Source organism: Oncorhynchus keta, unplaced genomic scaffold, assembly GCF_023373465.1.
Source record: "Oncorhynchus keta strain PuntledgeMale-10-30-2019 unplaced genomic scaffold, Oket_V2 Un_contig_1863_pilon_pilon, whole genome shotgun sequence".
In the NCBI taxonomy this organism is placed as follows: Eukaryota; Metazoa; Chordata; class Actinopteri; order Salmoniformes; family Salmonidae; genus Oncorhynchus; species Oncorhynchus keta.
This window is the reverse complement of record NW_026281022.1, coordinates 90227-105000: the sequence shown is the minus strand read 5'-3', so window position 1 is coordinate 105000 and position 14774 is coordinate 90227. Positions and strand designations below refer to the sequence as shown.

The window sequence follows — 14774 nt, the reverse complement described above, 5'->3', positions numbered from 1 at the left end:
CTACCACAGAGTGTTAGGACTATATTACCCACAGCTTTACTACCACAGAGTGTTAGGGCTCTATTACACACAGCTTTACTACCACAGAGTGTTAGCGCTCTATTACCTACAGCTTTACTACCACAGAGTGTTAGGGCTCTATTACCCACAGCTTTACTACCACAGAGTGTTAGGGCTCTATTACCCACAGCTTTACTACCACAGAGTGTTAGGGCTCTATTACCCACAGCTTTACTACCACAGAGTGTTAGGGCTCTATTACCCACAGCTTTACTACCACAGAGTGTTAGGGCTCTATTATACACAGCTTTACTACCACAGAGTGTTAGGGCTCTATTACCTACAGCTTTACTACCACAGTACCACATGGTGTTAGGGTTCTATTACCCACAGCTTTACTACCACAGAGTGTTAGGGCTCTATTATCCACAGCTTTACTACCACAGAGAGTTAGGGCTCTATTACCCACAGCTTTACTACCACAGAGTGTTAGCGCTCTATTACCTACAGCTTTACTACCACAGAGTGTTAGGGCTCTATTACCCACAGCTTTACTACCACAGAGTGTTAGGGCTCTATTACCCACAGCTTTACTACCACAGAGTGTTAGGGCTCTATTACCCACAGCTTTACTACCACAGAGTGTTAGGGCTCTATTACCCACAGCTTTACTACCACAGAGTGTTAGGACTCTATTACCTACAGCTTTACTACCACAGTACCACAGCGAGTTAGGACTCTATTACCCACAGCTTACTACCACAGCACCACAGAGTGTTAGGGCTCTATTATCCACAACTTTACTACCACAGAGTGTTAGGACTCTATTACCTACAGCTTTACTACCACAGTACCCCAGAGAGTTAGGGCTCTATTACCCACAGCTTTACTACGACAGCACCACAGAGTGTTAGGGCTCTATTATTCACAGCTTTACTACCACAGTACCACAGAGTGTTAGGGCTCTATTATCCACAGCTTTACTACCACAGAGTGTTAGGACTCTATTACCTACAGCTTTACTACCACAGTACCACAGCGAGTTAGGACTCTATTACCCACAGCTTACTACCACAGCACCACAGAGAGTTAGGGCTCTATTATCCACAACTTTACTACCACAGAGTGTTAGGACTCTATTACCTACAGCTTTACTACCACAGTACCCCAGAGAGTTAGGGTTCTATTACCCACAGATTTACTACCACAGTACCACAGGGTGTTAGGTTCTATTACCCACAGCTTTACTACCACAGAGTGTTAGGGCCCTATTACCCACAGCTTTACTACCACAGAGTGTTAGGGCTCTATTACCCACAGCTTTACTACCACAGAGTGTTAGGGCTCTATTACCTACAGCTTTACTACCACAGTACCACATGGTGTTAGGGTTCTATTACCCACAGCTTTACTACCTCAGAGTGTTAGGGCTCTATTACCCACAGCTTTACTACCACAGAGTGTTAGGGCTCTATTACACACAGCTTTACTAACACAGAGGGTTGGGGCTCTATTATCCACAGCTTTACTACCACAGAGTGTTAGGGCTCTATTACCCACAGCTTTACTACCACAGAGTGTTAGCGCTCTATTACCTACAGCTTTACTACCACAGAGTGTTAGCGCTCTATTACCCACAGCTTTACTACCACAGAGTGTTAGGGCTCTATTATACACAGCTTTACTACCACAGAGTGTTAGGGCTCTATTACCTACAGCTTTACTACCACAGTACCACATGGTGTTAGGGTTCTATTACCCACAGCTTTACTACCACAGAGTGTTAGGGCTCTATTATCCACAGCTTTACTACCACAGAGTGTTAGGGCTCTATTACCCACAGCTTTACTACCACAGAGTGTTAGCGCTCTATTACCTACAGCTTTACTACCACAGAGTGTTAGGGCTCTATTACCCACAGCTTTACTACCACAGAGTGTTAGGGCTCTATTATCCACAGCTTTACTACCACAGAGTGTTAGGGCTCTATTACCCACAGCTTTACTACCACAGAGTGTTAGGGCTCTATTACCCACAGCTTTACTACCACAGAGTGTTAGGACTCTATTACCTACAGCTTTACTACCACAGTACCACAGCGAGTTAGGACTCTATTACCCACAGCTTACTACCACAGCACCACAGAGTGTTAGGGCTCTATTATCCACAACTTTACTACCAAAGAGTGTTAGGGCTCTATTACCCACAGCTTTACTACCACAGAGTGTTAGCGCTCTATTACCTACAGCTTTACTACCACAGAGTGTTAGGGCTCTATTACCCACAGCTTTACTACCACAGAGTGTTAGGGCTCTATTACCCACAGCTTTACTACCACAGAGTGTTAGGGCTCTATTACCCACAGCTTTACTACCACAGAGTGTTAGGGCTCTATTACCCACAGCTTTACTACCACAGAGTGTTAGGACTCTATTACCTACAGCTTTACTACCACAGTACCACAGCGAGTTAGGACTCTATTACCCACAGCTTACTACCACAGCACCACAGAGTGTTAGGGCTCTATTATCCACAACTTTACTACCACAGAGTGTTAGGACTCTATTACCTACAGCTTTACTACCACAGTACCCCAGAGAGTTAGGGCTCTATTACCCACAGCTTTACTACGACAGCACCACAGAGTGTTAGGGCTCTATTATTCACAGCTTTACTACCACAGTACCACAGAGTGTTAGGGCTCTATTATCCACAGCTTTACTACCACAGAGTGTTAGGACTCTATTACCTACAGCTTTACTACCACAGTACCACAGCGAGTTAGGACTCTATTACCCACAGCTTACTACCACAGCACCACAGAGAGTTAGGGCTCTATTATCCACAACTTTACTACCACAGAGTGTTAGGACTCTATTACCTACAGCTTTACTACCACAGTACCCCAGAGAGTTAGGGTTCTATTACCCACAGATTTACTACCACAGTACCACAGGGTGTTAGGGTTCTATTACCCACAGCTTTACTACCACAGAGTGTTAGGGCCCTATTACCCACAGCTTTACTACCACAGAGTGTTAGGGCTCTATTACCCACAGCTTTACTACCACAGAGTGTTAGGGCTCTATTACCTACAGCTTTACTACCACAGTACCACATGGTGTTAGGGTTCTATTACCCACAGCTTTACTACCTCAGAGTGTTAGGGCTCTATTACCCACAGCTTTACTACCACAGAGTGTTAGGGCTCTATTACACACAGCTTTACTAACACAGAGGGTTGGGGCTCTATATCCACAGCTTTACTACCACAGAGTGTTAGGGCTCTATTACCCACAGCTTTACTACCACAGAGTGTTAGCGCTCTATTACCTACAGCTTTACTACCACAGAGTGTTAGCGCTCTATTACCTACAGCTTTACTACCACAGAGTGTTAGGGCTCTATTACCCACAGCTTTACTACCACAGAGTGTTAGGGCTCTATTACCCACAGCTTTACTACCACAGAGTGTTAGGGCTCTATTACCCACAGCTTTACTACCACAGAGTGTTAGGGCTCTATTACCCACAGCTTTACTACCACAGAGTGTTAGGGCTCTATTATACACAGCTTTACTACCACAGAGTGTTAGGCTCTATTACCTACAGCTTTACTACCACAGTACCACATGGTGTTAGGGTTCTATTACCCACAGCTTTACTACCACAGAGTGTTAGGGCTCTATTATCCACAGCTTTACTACCACAGAGTGTTAGGGCTCTATTACCCACAGCTTTACTACCACAGAGTGTTAGCGCTCTATTACCTACAGCTTTACTACCACAGAGTGTTAGGGCTCTATTACCCACAGCTTTACTACCACAGAGTGTTAGGGCTCTATTATCCACAGCTTTACTACCACAGAGTGTTAGGGCTCTATTACCCACAGCTTTACTACCACAGAGTGTTAGGGCTCTATTACCCACAGCTTTACTACCACAGAGTGTTAGGACTCTATTACCTACAGCTTTACTACCACAGTACCACAGCGAGTTAGGACTCTATTACCCACAGCTTACTACCACAGCACCACAGAGTGTTAGGGCTCTATTATCCACAACTTTACTACCAAAGAGTGTTAGGACTCTATTACCTACAGCTTTACTACCACAGTACCCCAGAGAGTTAGGGCTCTATTACCCACAGCTTTACTACGACAGCACCACAGAGTGTTAGGGCTCTATTATTCACAGCTTTACTACCACAGTACCACAGAGTGTTAGGGCTCTATTATCCACAGCTTTACTACCACAGAGTGTTAGGACTCTATTACCTACAGCTTTACTACCACAGTACCACAGCGAGTTAGGACTCTATTACCCACAGCTTACTACCACAGCACCACAGAGAGTTAGGGCTCTATTATCCACAACTTTACTACCACAGAGTGTTAGGACTCTATTACCTACAGCTTTACTACCACAGTACCCCAGAGAGTTAGGGTTCTATTACCCACAGATTTACTACCACAGAGTGTTAGGGCTCTATTACCCACAGCTTTACTACCACAGAGTGTTAGGGCTCTATTACCCACAGCTTTACTACCACAGAGGGTTAGGGCTCTATTATCCACAGCTTTACTACCACAGAGGGTTAGGGCTCTATTACCCACAGCTTTACTACCACAGAGTGTTAGGGCTCTATTACCCACAGCTTTACTACCACAGAGTGTTAGGGCTCTATTACCTACAGCTTTACTACCACAGTACCACATGGTGTTAGGGTTCTATTACCCACAGCTTTACTACCACAGAGTGTTAGGGCTCTATTACCCACAGCTTTACTACCACAGAGTGTTAGGGCTCTATTACCCACAGCTTTACTACCACAGAGGGTTAGGGCTCTATTTTCCACAGCTTTACTACCACAGAGTGTTAGGGCTCTATTACCCACAGCTTTACTACCACAGAGTGTTAGCGCTCTATTACCTACAGCTTTACTACCACAGAGTGTTAGGGCTCTATTACCCACAGCTTTACTACCACAGAGTGTTAGGGCTCTATTACCCACAGCTTTACTACCACAGAGTGTTAGGGCTCTATTACCCACAGCTTTACTACCACAGAGTGTTAGGGCTCTATTATCCACAGCTTTACTACCACAGAGGGTTAGGGCTCTATTATCCACAGCTTTACTACCACAGAGAGTTAGGGCTCTATTACCCACAGCTTTCCTACCACAGCACCACAGAGTGTTAGGGCTCTATTATTCACAGCTTTACTACCACAGTACCACCGAGTGTTAGGGCTCTATTACCTACAGCTTTACTACCACAGTACCACAGGGTGTTAGGGATCTATTACCCACAGCTTTACTACCACAGAGTGTTAGGGCTCTATTACCCACAGCCTTACTACCACAGAGTGTTAGGCCTCTATTACCCACAGCTTTACTACCACAGAGTGTTAGGGCTCTATTACCTACAGCTTTACTACCACAGTACCACATGGTGTTAGGGTTCTATTACCCACAGCTTTACTACCTCAGAGTGTTAGGGCTCTATTACCCACAGTTTTACTACCACAGAGTGTTAGGGCTCTATTACACACAGCTTTACTAACACAGAGGGTTGGGGCTCTATTATCCACAGCTTTACTACCACAGAGTGTTAGGGCTCTATTACCCACAGCTTTACTACCACAGAGTGTTAGCGCTCTATTACCTACAGCTTTACTACCACAGAGTGTTAGGGCTCTATCTTCCACAGCTTTACTACCACAGAGTGTTAGGGCTCTATTACCCACAGCTTTACTACCACAGAGTGTTAGGGCTCTATTACCCACAGCTTTACTACCACAGAGTGTTAGGGCTCTATTACCCACAGCTTTACTACCACAGAGTGTTAGGACTCTATTACCTACAGCTTTACTACCACAGTACCACAGCGAGTTAGGACTCTATTACCCACAGCTTACTACCACAGCACCACAGAGATTTAGGGCTCTATTATCCACAACTTTACTACCACAGAGTGTTAGGACTCTATTACCTACAGCTTTACTACCACAGTACCCCAGAGAGTTAGGGCTCTATTACCCACAGCTTTACTACGACAGCACCACAGAGTGTTAGGGCTCTATTATTCACAGCTTTACTACCACAGTACCACAGAGTGATAGGGCTCTATTATCCACAGCTTTACTACCACAGAGTGTTAGGACTCTATTACCTACAGCTTTACTACCACAGTACCACAGCGAGTTAGGACTCTATTACCCACAGCTTACTACCACAGCACCACAGAGAGTTAGGGCTCTATTATCCACAACTTTACTACCACAGAGTGTTAGGACTCTATTACCTACAGCTTTACTACCACAGTACCCCAGAGAGTTAGGGTTCTATTACCCACAGCTTTACTACCACAGAGTGTTAGGGCTCTATTACCCACAGCTTTACTACCACAGAGTGTTAGGGCTCTATTATCCACAGCTTTACAACCACAGAGTGTTAGGGCTCTATTACCCACAGCTTTACTACCACAGAGGGTTAGGGCTCTATTATCCACAGCTTTACTACCACAGAGGGTTAGGGCTCTATTATCCACAGCTTTACTACCACAGAGAGTTAGGGCTCTATTACCCACAGCTTTCCTACCACAGCACCACAGAGTGTTAGGGCTCTATTACCCACAGCTTTTCTACCACAGAGTGTTAGGGCTCTATTACCCACAGCTTTACTACCACAGAGTGTTAGGGCTCTATTACCCACAGCTTTACTACCACAGAGGGTTAGGGCTCTATTTTCCACAGCTTTACTACCACAGAGTGTTAGGGCTCTATTACCCACAGCTTTACTACCACAGAGTGTTAGCACTCTATTACCTACAGCTTTACTACCACAGAGTGTTAGGGCTCTATTACCCACAGCTTTACTACCACAGAGTGTTAGGGCTCTATTACCCACAGCTTTACTACCACAGAGTGTTAGGGCTCTATTACCCACAGCTTTACTACCACAGTACCACAGCGAGTTAGGACTCTATTACCCACAGCTTACTACCACAGCACCACAGAGAGTTAGGGCTCTATTATCCACAACTTTAATACCACAGAGTGTTAGGACTCTATTACCTACAGCTTTACTACCACAGTACCCCAGAGAGTTAGGGCTCTATTACCCACAGCTTTACTACGACAGCACCACAGAGTGTTAGGGCTCTATTATTCACAGCTTTACTACCACAGTACCACAGAGTGTTGGGGCTCTATTACCTACAGCTTTACTACCACAGAGTGTTAGGGTTCTATTATCCACAGCTTTACTACCACAGAGTGTTAGGACTCTATTACCTACAGCTTTACTACCACAGTACCACAGCGAGTTAGGACTCTATTACCCACAGGTTACTACCACAGCACCACAGAGAGTTAGGGCTCTATTACCCACAGCTTTACTACGACAGCACCACAGAGTGTTAGGGCTCTATTATTCACAGCTTTACTACCACAGTACCACAGAGTGTTAGGGCTCTATTACCTACAGCTTTACTACCACAGAGTGTTAGGGCTCTATTATCCACAGCTTTACTACCACAGAGTGTTAGGACTCTATTACCTACAGCTTTACTACCACAGTACCACAGGGTGTTAGGGTTCTATTACCCACAGCTTTACTACCACAGAGTGTTAGGGCTCTATTACCCACAGCTTTACTACCACAGAGTGTTAGGGCTCTATTACCCACAGCTTTACTACCACAGAGTGTTAGGGCTCTATTACCCACAGCTTTACTACCACAGCACCACAGAGTGTTAGGGCTCTATTATTCACAGCTTTACTACCACAGTACCACCGAGTGTTAGGGCTCTATTACCTACAGCTTTACTACCACAGTACCACAGGGTGTTAGGGATCTATTACCCACAGCTTTACTACCACAGAGTGTTAGGGCTCTATTACCCACAGCCTTACTACCACAGAGTGTTAGGGCTCTATTACCCACAGCTTTACTACCACAGAGTGTTAGGGCTCTATTACCCACAGCTTTACTACCACAGAGTGTTAGGGCTCTATTACCCACAGCTTTACTACCACAGAGTGTTAGGGCTCTATTACCCACAGCTTTACTACCACAGAGGGTTAGGGCTCTATTACCCACAGCTTTACTACCACAGTACCACAGCGAGTTAGGACTCTATTACCCACAGCTTACTACCACAGCACCACAGAGAGTTAGGGCTCTATTATCCACAACTTTAATACCACAGAGTGTTAGGACTCTATTACCTACAGCTTTACTACCACAGTACCCCAGAGAGTTAGGGCTCTATTACCCACAGCTTTACTACGACAGCACCACAGAGTGTTAGGGCTCTATTATTCACAGCTTTACTACCACAGTACCACAGAGTGTTGGGGCTCTATTACCTACAGCTTTACTACCACAGAGTGTTAGGGTTCTATTATCCACAGCTTTACTACCACAGAGTGTTAGGACTCTATTACCTACAGCTTTACTACCACAGTACCACAGCGAGTTAGGACTCTATTACCCACAGGTTACTACCACAGCACCACAGAGAGTTAGGGCTCTATTACCCACAGCTTTACTACGACAGCACCACAGAGTGTTAGGGCTCTATTATTCACAGCTTTACTACCACAGTACCACAGAGTGTTAGGGCTCTATTACCTACAGCTTTACTACCACAGAGTGTTAGGGCTCTATTATCCACAGCTTTACTACCACAGAGTGTTAGGACTCTATTACCTACAGCTTTACTACCACAGTACCACAGGGTGTTAGGGTTCTATTACCCACAGCTTTACTACCACAGAGTGTTAGGGCTCTATTACCCACAGCTTTACTACCACAGAGTGTTAGGGCTCTATTACCCACAGCTTTACTACCACAGAGTGTTAGGGCTCTATTATCCACAGCTTTACTACCACAGCACCACAGAGTGTTAGGGCTCTATTATTCACAGCTTTACTACCACAGTACCACCGAGTGTTAGGGCTCTATTACCTACAGCTTTACTACCACAGTACCACAGGGTGTTAGGGATCTATTACCCACAGCTTTACTACCACAGAGTGTTAGGGCTCTATTACCCACAGCTTTACTACCACAGAGTGTTAGGGCTCTATTACCCACAGCTTTACTACCACAGAGTGTTAGGGCTCTATTACCTACAGCTTTACTACCACAGTACCACATTGTGTTAGGGTTCTATTACCCACAGCTTTACTACCACAGAGTGTTATGGCTCTATTACCCACAGCTTTACTACCACATATTACCCACAGCTTTACTACCACAGAGTGTTAGGGCTCTATTACCCACAGCTTTACTACCACAGAGTGTTAGCGCTCTATTACCTACAGCTTTACTACCACAGAGTGTTAGCGCTCTATTACCCACAGCTTTACTACCACAGAGTGTTAGGGGTCTATTACCCACAGGTTTACTACCACAGAGTGTTAGGGCTCTATTACCCACAGCTTTACTACCACAGAGTGTTAGGACTCTATTACCTACAGCTTTACTACCACAGTACCACAGAGAGTTAGGACTCTATTACCCACAGCTTTACTACCACAGCACCACATATAGTTAGGGCTCTATTATCCACAACTTTACTACCACAGAGTGTTAGGACTCTATTACCTACAGCTTTACTACCACAGTACCACAGAGAGTTAGGGCTCTATTAACCACAGCTTTACTACGACAGCACTACAGAGAGTTAGGGCTCTATTATTCACAGCTTTACTACCACAGTACCACCGAGTGTTAGGGCTCTATTACCTACAGCTTTACTTCCACAGTACCACAGAGTGTTAGGGCTCTATTACCCACAGCTTTACTACCACAGCGTGTTAGGGCTCTATTACCCACAGCTTTACTACCACAGAGTGTTAGGGCTCTATTATCCACAGCTTTACTACCACAGAGTGTTAGGGCTCTATTACCCACAGCTTTACTACCGCAGAGGGTTAAGGGCTCTATTATCCACAGCTTTACTACCACAGAGGGTTAGGGCTCTATTATCCACAGCTTTACTACCACAGAGAGTTAGGGCTCTATTACCCACAGCTTTCCTACCACAGCACCACAGAGTGTTAGGGCTCTATTATTCACAGCTTTACTACCACAGTACCACCGAGTGTTAGGGCTCTATTACCTACAGCTTTACTACCACAGTACCACAGGGTGTTAGGGATCTATAACCCACAGCTTTACTACCACAGAGTGTTAGGGCTCTATTACCCACAGCTTTACTACCACCGAGTGTTAGCACTCTATTACCTACAGCTTTACTACCACAGAGTGTTAGGGCTCTATTACCCACAGCTTTACTACCACAGAGTGTTAGGGCTCTATTACCCACAGCTTTACTACCACAGTACCACAGGGTGTTAGGGTTCTATTACCCACAGCTTTACTACCACAGTACCACAGGGTGTTAGGGTTCTATTACCCACAGCTTTACGACCACAGAGTGTTAGGGCTCTGTTACCCACAGCTTTACTACCACAGAGTGTTAGGGCTCTATTACCCACAGCTTTACCACCACAGAGTGTTAGGGCTCTATTACCCACAGCTTTACTACCACAGCACCACAGAGTGTTAGGACTCTATTACCCACAGCTTTACTACCACAGTACCACAGGGTGTTAGGGTTCTATTACCCACAGCTTTACTACCACAGTACCACAGGGTGTTTAGGGTTCTATTACCCACAGCTTTACTACCACAGAGTGTTAGGGCTCTATTACCCACAGCTTTACTACCACAGAGTGTTAGGGCTCTATTACCCACAGCTTTACTACCACAGAGTGTTAGGGCTCTATTACCCACAGCTTTACTACCACAGAGTGTTAGGGCTCTATTACCCACAGCTTTACTACCACAGAATGTTAGGGCTCTATTATCCACAGCTTTACTACCACAGAGGGTTAGGGCTCTATTACCCACAGCTTTACTACCACAGCACCACAGAGTGTTAGGACGCTATTACCCACAGCCTTACTACCACAGAGTGTTAGGACTCTATTACCCACAGCTTTACTACCACAGAGTGTTAGGGCTCTATTACTCACAGCTGTACTACCACAGAATGTTAGGGCTCTATTACCCACAGCTTTACTACCACAGAGGGTTAGGGCTCTATTACCCACAGCTTTACTACCACAGCACCACAGAGTGTTAGGACGCTATTACCCACAGCCTTACTACCACAGAGTGTTAGGACTCTATTACCCACAGCTTTACTACCACAGAGTGTTAGGGCTCTATTACCCACAGCTTTACTACCACAGAGTGTTAGGGCTCTATTACCCACAGCTTTACTACCACAGAGTGTTAGGGCTTTATTACCCACAGCTTTACTACCACAGCACCACAGAGTGTTAGGACTCTATTACCCACAGCCTTACTACCACAGAGTGTTAGGATTCTATTACCCACAGCTTTACTACCACAGAGTGTTAGGGCTCTATTACCCACAGCTTTACTACCACAGAGTGTTAGGACTCTATTACCCACAGCTTTACTACCACAGAGTGTTAGGGCTCTATTACCCACAGCTTTACTACCACAGCACCACAGAGAGTTAGGGCTCGTCGTCTTCCTCTGATGAGGAGTAAGAGCGGTCGGACCAATTTGCAGCGTGGTATGTACAAAATAACAAAGTAAAACAAACGAAACAGTCCCGTGTGGTAACAAACACTAACACGGAAAATAATCACCCACAACTCAAAAGTGAAACCAGGCTACCTAAATATGGTTCTCAATCAGGGACAACGATAAACAGCTGCCTCTGATTGAGAACCATACCAGGCCAAACACAGAAATCCCAAAACTTAGAAAAAGGAACATAGACAACCCACCCAACTCACACCCTGACCATACTAAAACAAAGACATAATAAAAGAACTAGGTCAGAACCTGACATTTACTACCACAGCACCACAGAGTGTTAGGGTTCTATTCAATCTGGATCGCTGAAGCCTTACAGACTGCCCAATAGAAATGTGAAGGGAATTTACCATATGCAGCATTTACCATGAATGCTGTCACTGCTAACGCTGGAACATTTCCTTTCAATTTCTATCACGCTGTAACGCAGAACTTCCGTGATACGCATTGAATAAAGACCCTAGTGTGCTTGTGTGTGTGTGTGTGTGTGTGCGTGTGTGTGTGTGTGTGTGTGTGTGTGTGTGTGTGTGTGTGTGTGTGTGTGTGTGTGTGTGTGTGTGTGTGTGTGTGTGTGTGTGTGTGTGAGAGAGAGAGAAAAACAGAGAGAGTTAATGTGAGTGTACAGACAGACTGACGGATACCGTTATTTTTCACCCCTCACACCAGAATGTCTTGCAACAGGAAGAGAGAGGAGGAGGGAGATAGAGAGGAGGAGGGATAGGAGGAGAAAGATAGAGAGGAGGAGGGGGGAGAGAGGAGAAGGGTAAAGTCTGACTGCATCTCTACTTATCAGCCCCACCAAACACACTCTGTGGTTTCACAATGTTACGGAAACAACCCCCCGCCCCTCACACACACACACACACACACACACACACACACACACACACACACACACACACACACACACACACACACACACACACACACACACACACACACACACACACACACACACACACACACACACACACAACCCCCACCACCACTTGCACCAACCTCCCAACTATTTTCAACAGCAATAACTGCAGAGAGAGTTTATCCTTGCCACTGTCGCCTTTGCTTGGCTTTCTATGACAAAGGCATCAGTAAGAAGTGCTCTGTTTTAAATAGACTCATACCTGTTTTATATAGACTCACACATTCTGTTTCACATAGACTCAATCCCTCTGTTTCATATAGACTCACACATTCTGTTTCACATAGACTCAATCCCTCTGTTTCATATAGACTCATACATTTGTGTTTTATATCGACTCAATCCCTCCGTTTCACATAGACTCAATCCCTCTGTTTCATATAGACTCAATCCCTCTGTTTCATATAGACTCACACATTCTGTTTTATATAGACTCAATCCCTCTGTTTCATATAGACTCACACATTTGTGTTTTATATTGACTCAATCCCTCCGTTTCACATAGACTCAATCCCTCTGTTTCATATAGACTCAATCCCTCTGTTTCATATAGACTCAATCCCTCTGTTTCATATAGACTCACACATTCTGTTTTATATAGACTCAATCCCTCTGTTTCATATAGACTCAATCCCTCTGTTTCATATAGACTCAATCCCTCTGTTTCATATAGACTCAATCCCTCTGTTTCATATAGACTCACACATTCTGTTTCACATAGACTCAATCCCTCTGTTTCATATAGACTCACACATTCTGTTTTATATAGACTCAATCCCTCTGTTTCATATAGACTCACACATTTGTGTTTTATATCGACTCAATCCCTCCGTTTCACATAGACTCAATCCCTCTGTTTCATATAGACTCAATCCCTCTGTTTCATATAGACTCAATCCCTCTGTTTCATATAGACTCACACATTCTGTTTTATATAGACTCAATCCCTCTGTTTCATATAGACTCAATCCCTCTGTTTCATATAGACTCAATCCCTCTGTTTCATATAGACTCACACATTCTGTTTTATATAGACTCAATCCCTCTGTTTCATATAGACTCACACATTCTGTTTTATATAGACTCAATCCCTCTGTTTCATATAGACTCACACATTTGTGTTTTATATCGACTCAATCCCTCCGTTTCACATAGACTCAATCCCTCTGTTTCATATAGACTCAACCCCTCTGTTTCATATAGACTCAATTCCTCTGTTTCATATAGACTCAAGCCTTCTGTTTCATATAGACTCAATTCCTCTGTTTCATATAGACTCAATCCCTCTGTTTCATATAGACTCAATTCCTCTGTTTCATATAGACTCAATTCCTCTGTTTCATATAGACTCAATTCCTCTGTTTCATATAGACTCAATTCCTCTGTTTCATATAGACACCCCATCCTTCTGTTACACAATTCTTCTGTGTAAAGTACTTAAGTAAAAATACTTTAAAGTACTACTTAAGTAGTTTTGGGGGGTATCTGTACTTTACTATTTATATTTTTGACAAATGTTTTACTTTTCCTTCACTACATTCCTAAATATATATATACTGTTTACTCCATACATTTCCCCTGACACCCAAAAGTACTCGTTACATTTTGACAGGAAAATAGTCCAATTCACACACTTATCAACAGAACATCCGTGGTCATCCCTACTGCCTCTGATCTGGCGGACTCACTAAACACAAATACTTTGTTTGTAAATTATGTCTGAGTGTTGAAGTGTGCCCCTGGCTATCCGTCAATAAAAATACAAATATACAATTGTGCCTTCTGGTTTGCTTAATATAAGGCATTTGACATAGTTTTACTTTTGATACTTAAGTATATTTTAAACTAAATACTTTCAGACTTTTACTCAAGTGGTATTTTACTGGGTGACTCACTTTTACTTGAGTGATTTAAGGTATCTTTACTTTTACTCAACTATGACAGTTGGGAACTTTGTCCACCACTGGACTCAATCCCTCTATTTCTTCCTTTCTTCTGTCTACTACAGGACCGTGTCTATCGGACAGCTTCTACTAGTAATGGCTCCATATTCATCTCTGCACACACACACACACACACTACAGGACCGTGTCTATCGGATAGCTTCTACTAGTAATGGCTTCAAGTTCATCTCTGCACACACACACACACACTACAGGACCGTGTCTATCGGATAGCTTCTACTAGTAATGGCTTCAAGTTCATC

General features: G+C 44.1%; 1 protein-coding gene across 3 annotated transcripts in view; it reads right to left on the bottom strand.

Annotated features, from left to right (window-relative positions):
• The window catches only part of LOC118363206 (runt-related transcription factor 1-like), a 75618-nt gene that overhangs the window by 54188 nt on the left and 6656 nt on the right, over window positions 1–14774 (bottom strand). The gene's annotated exons all lie outside the window — the stretch shown is intronic.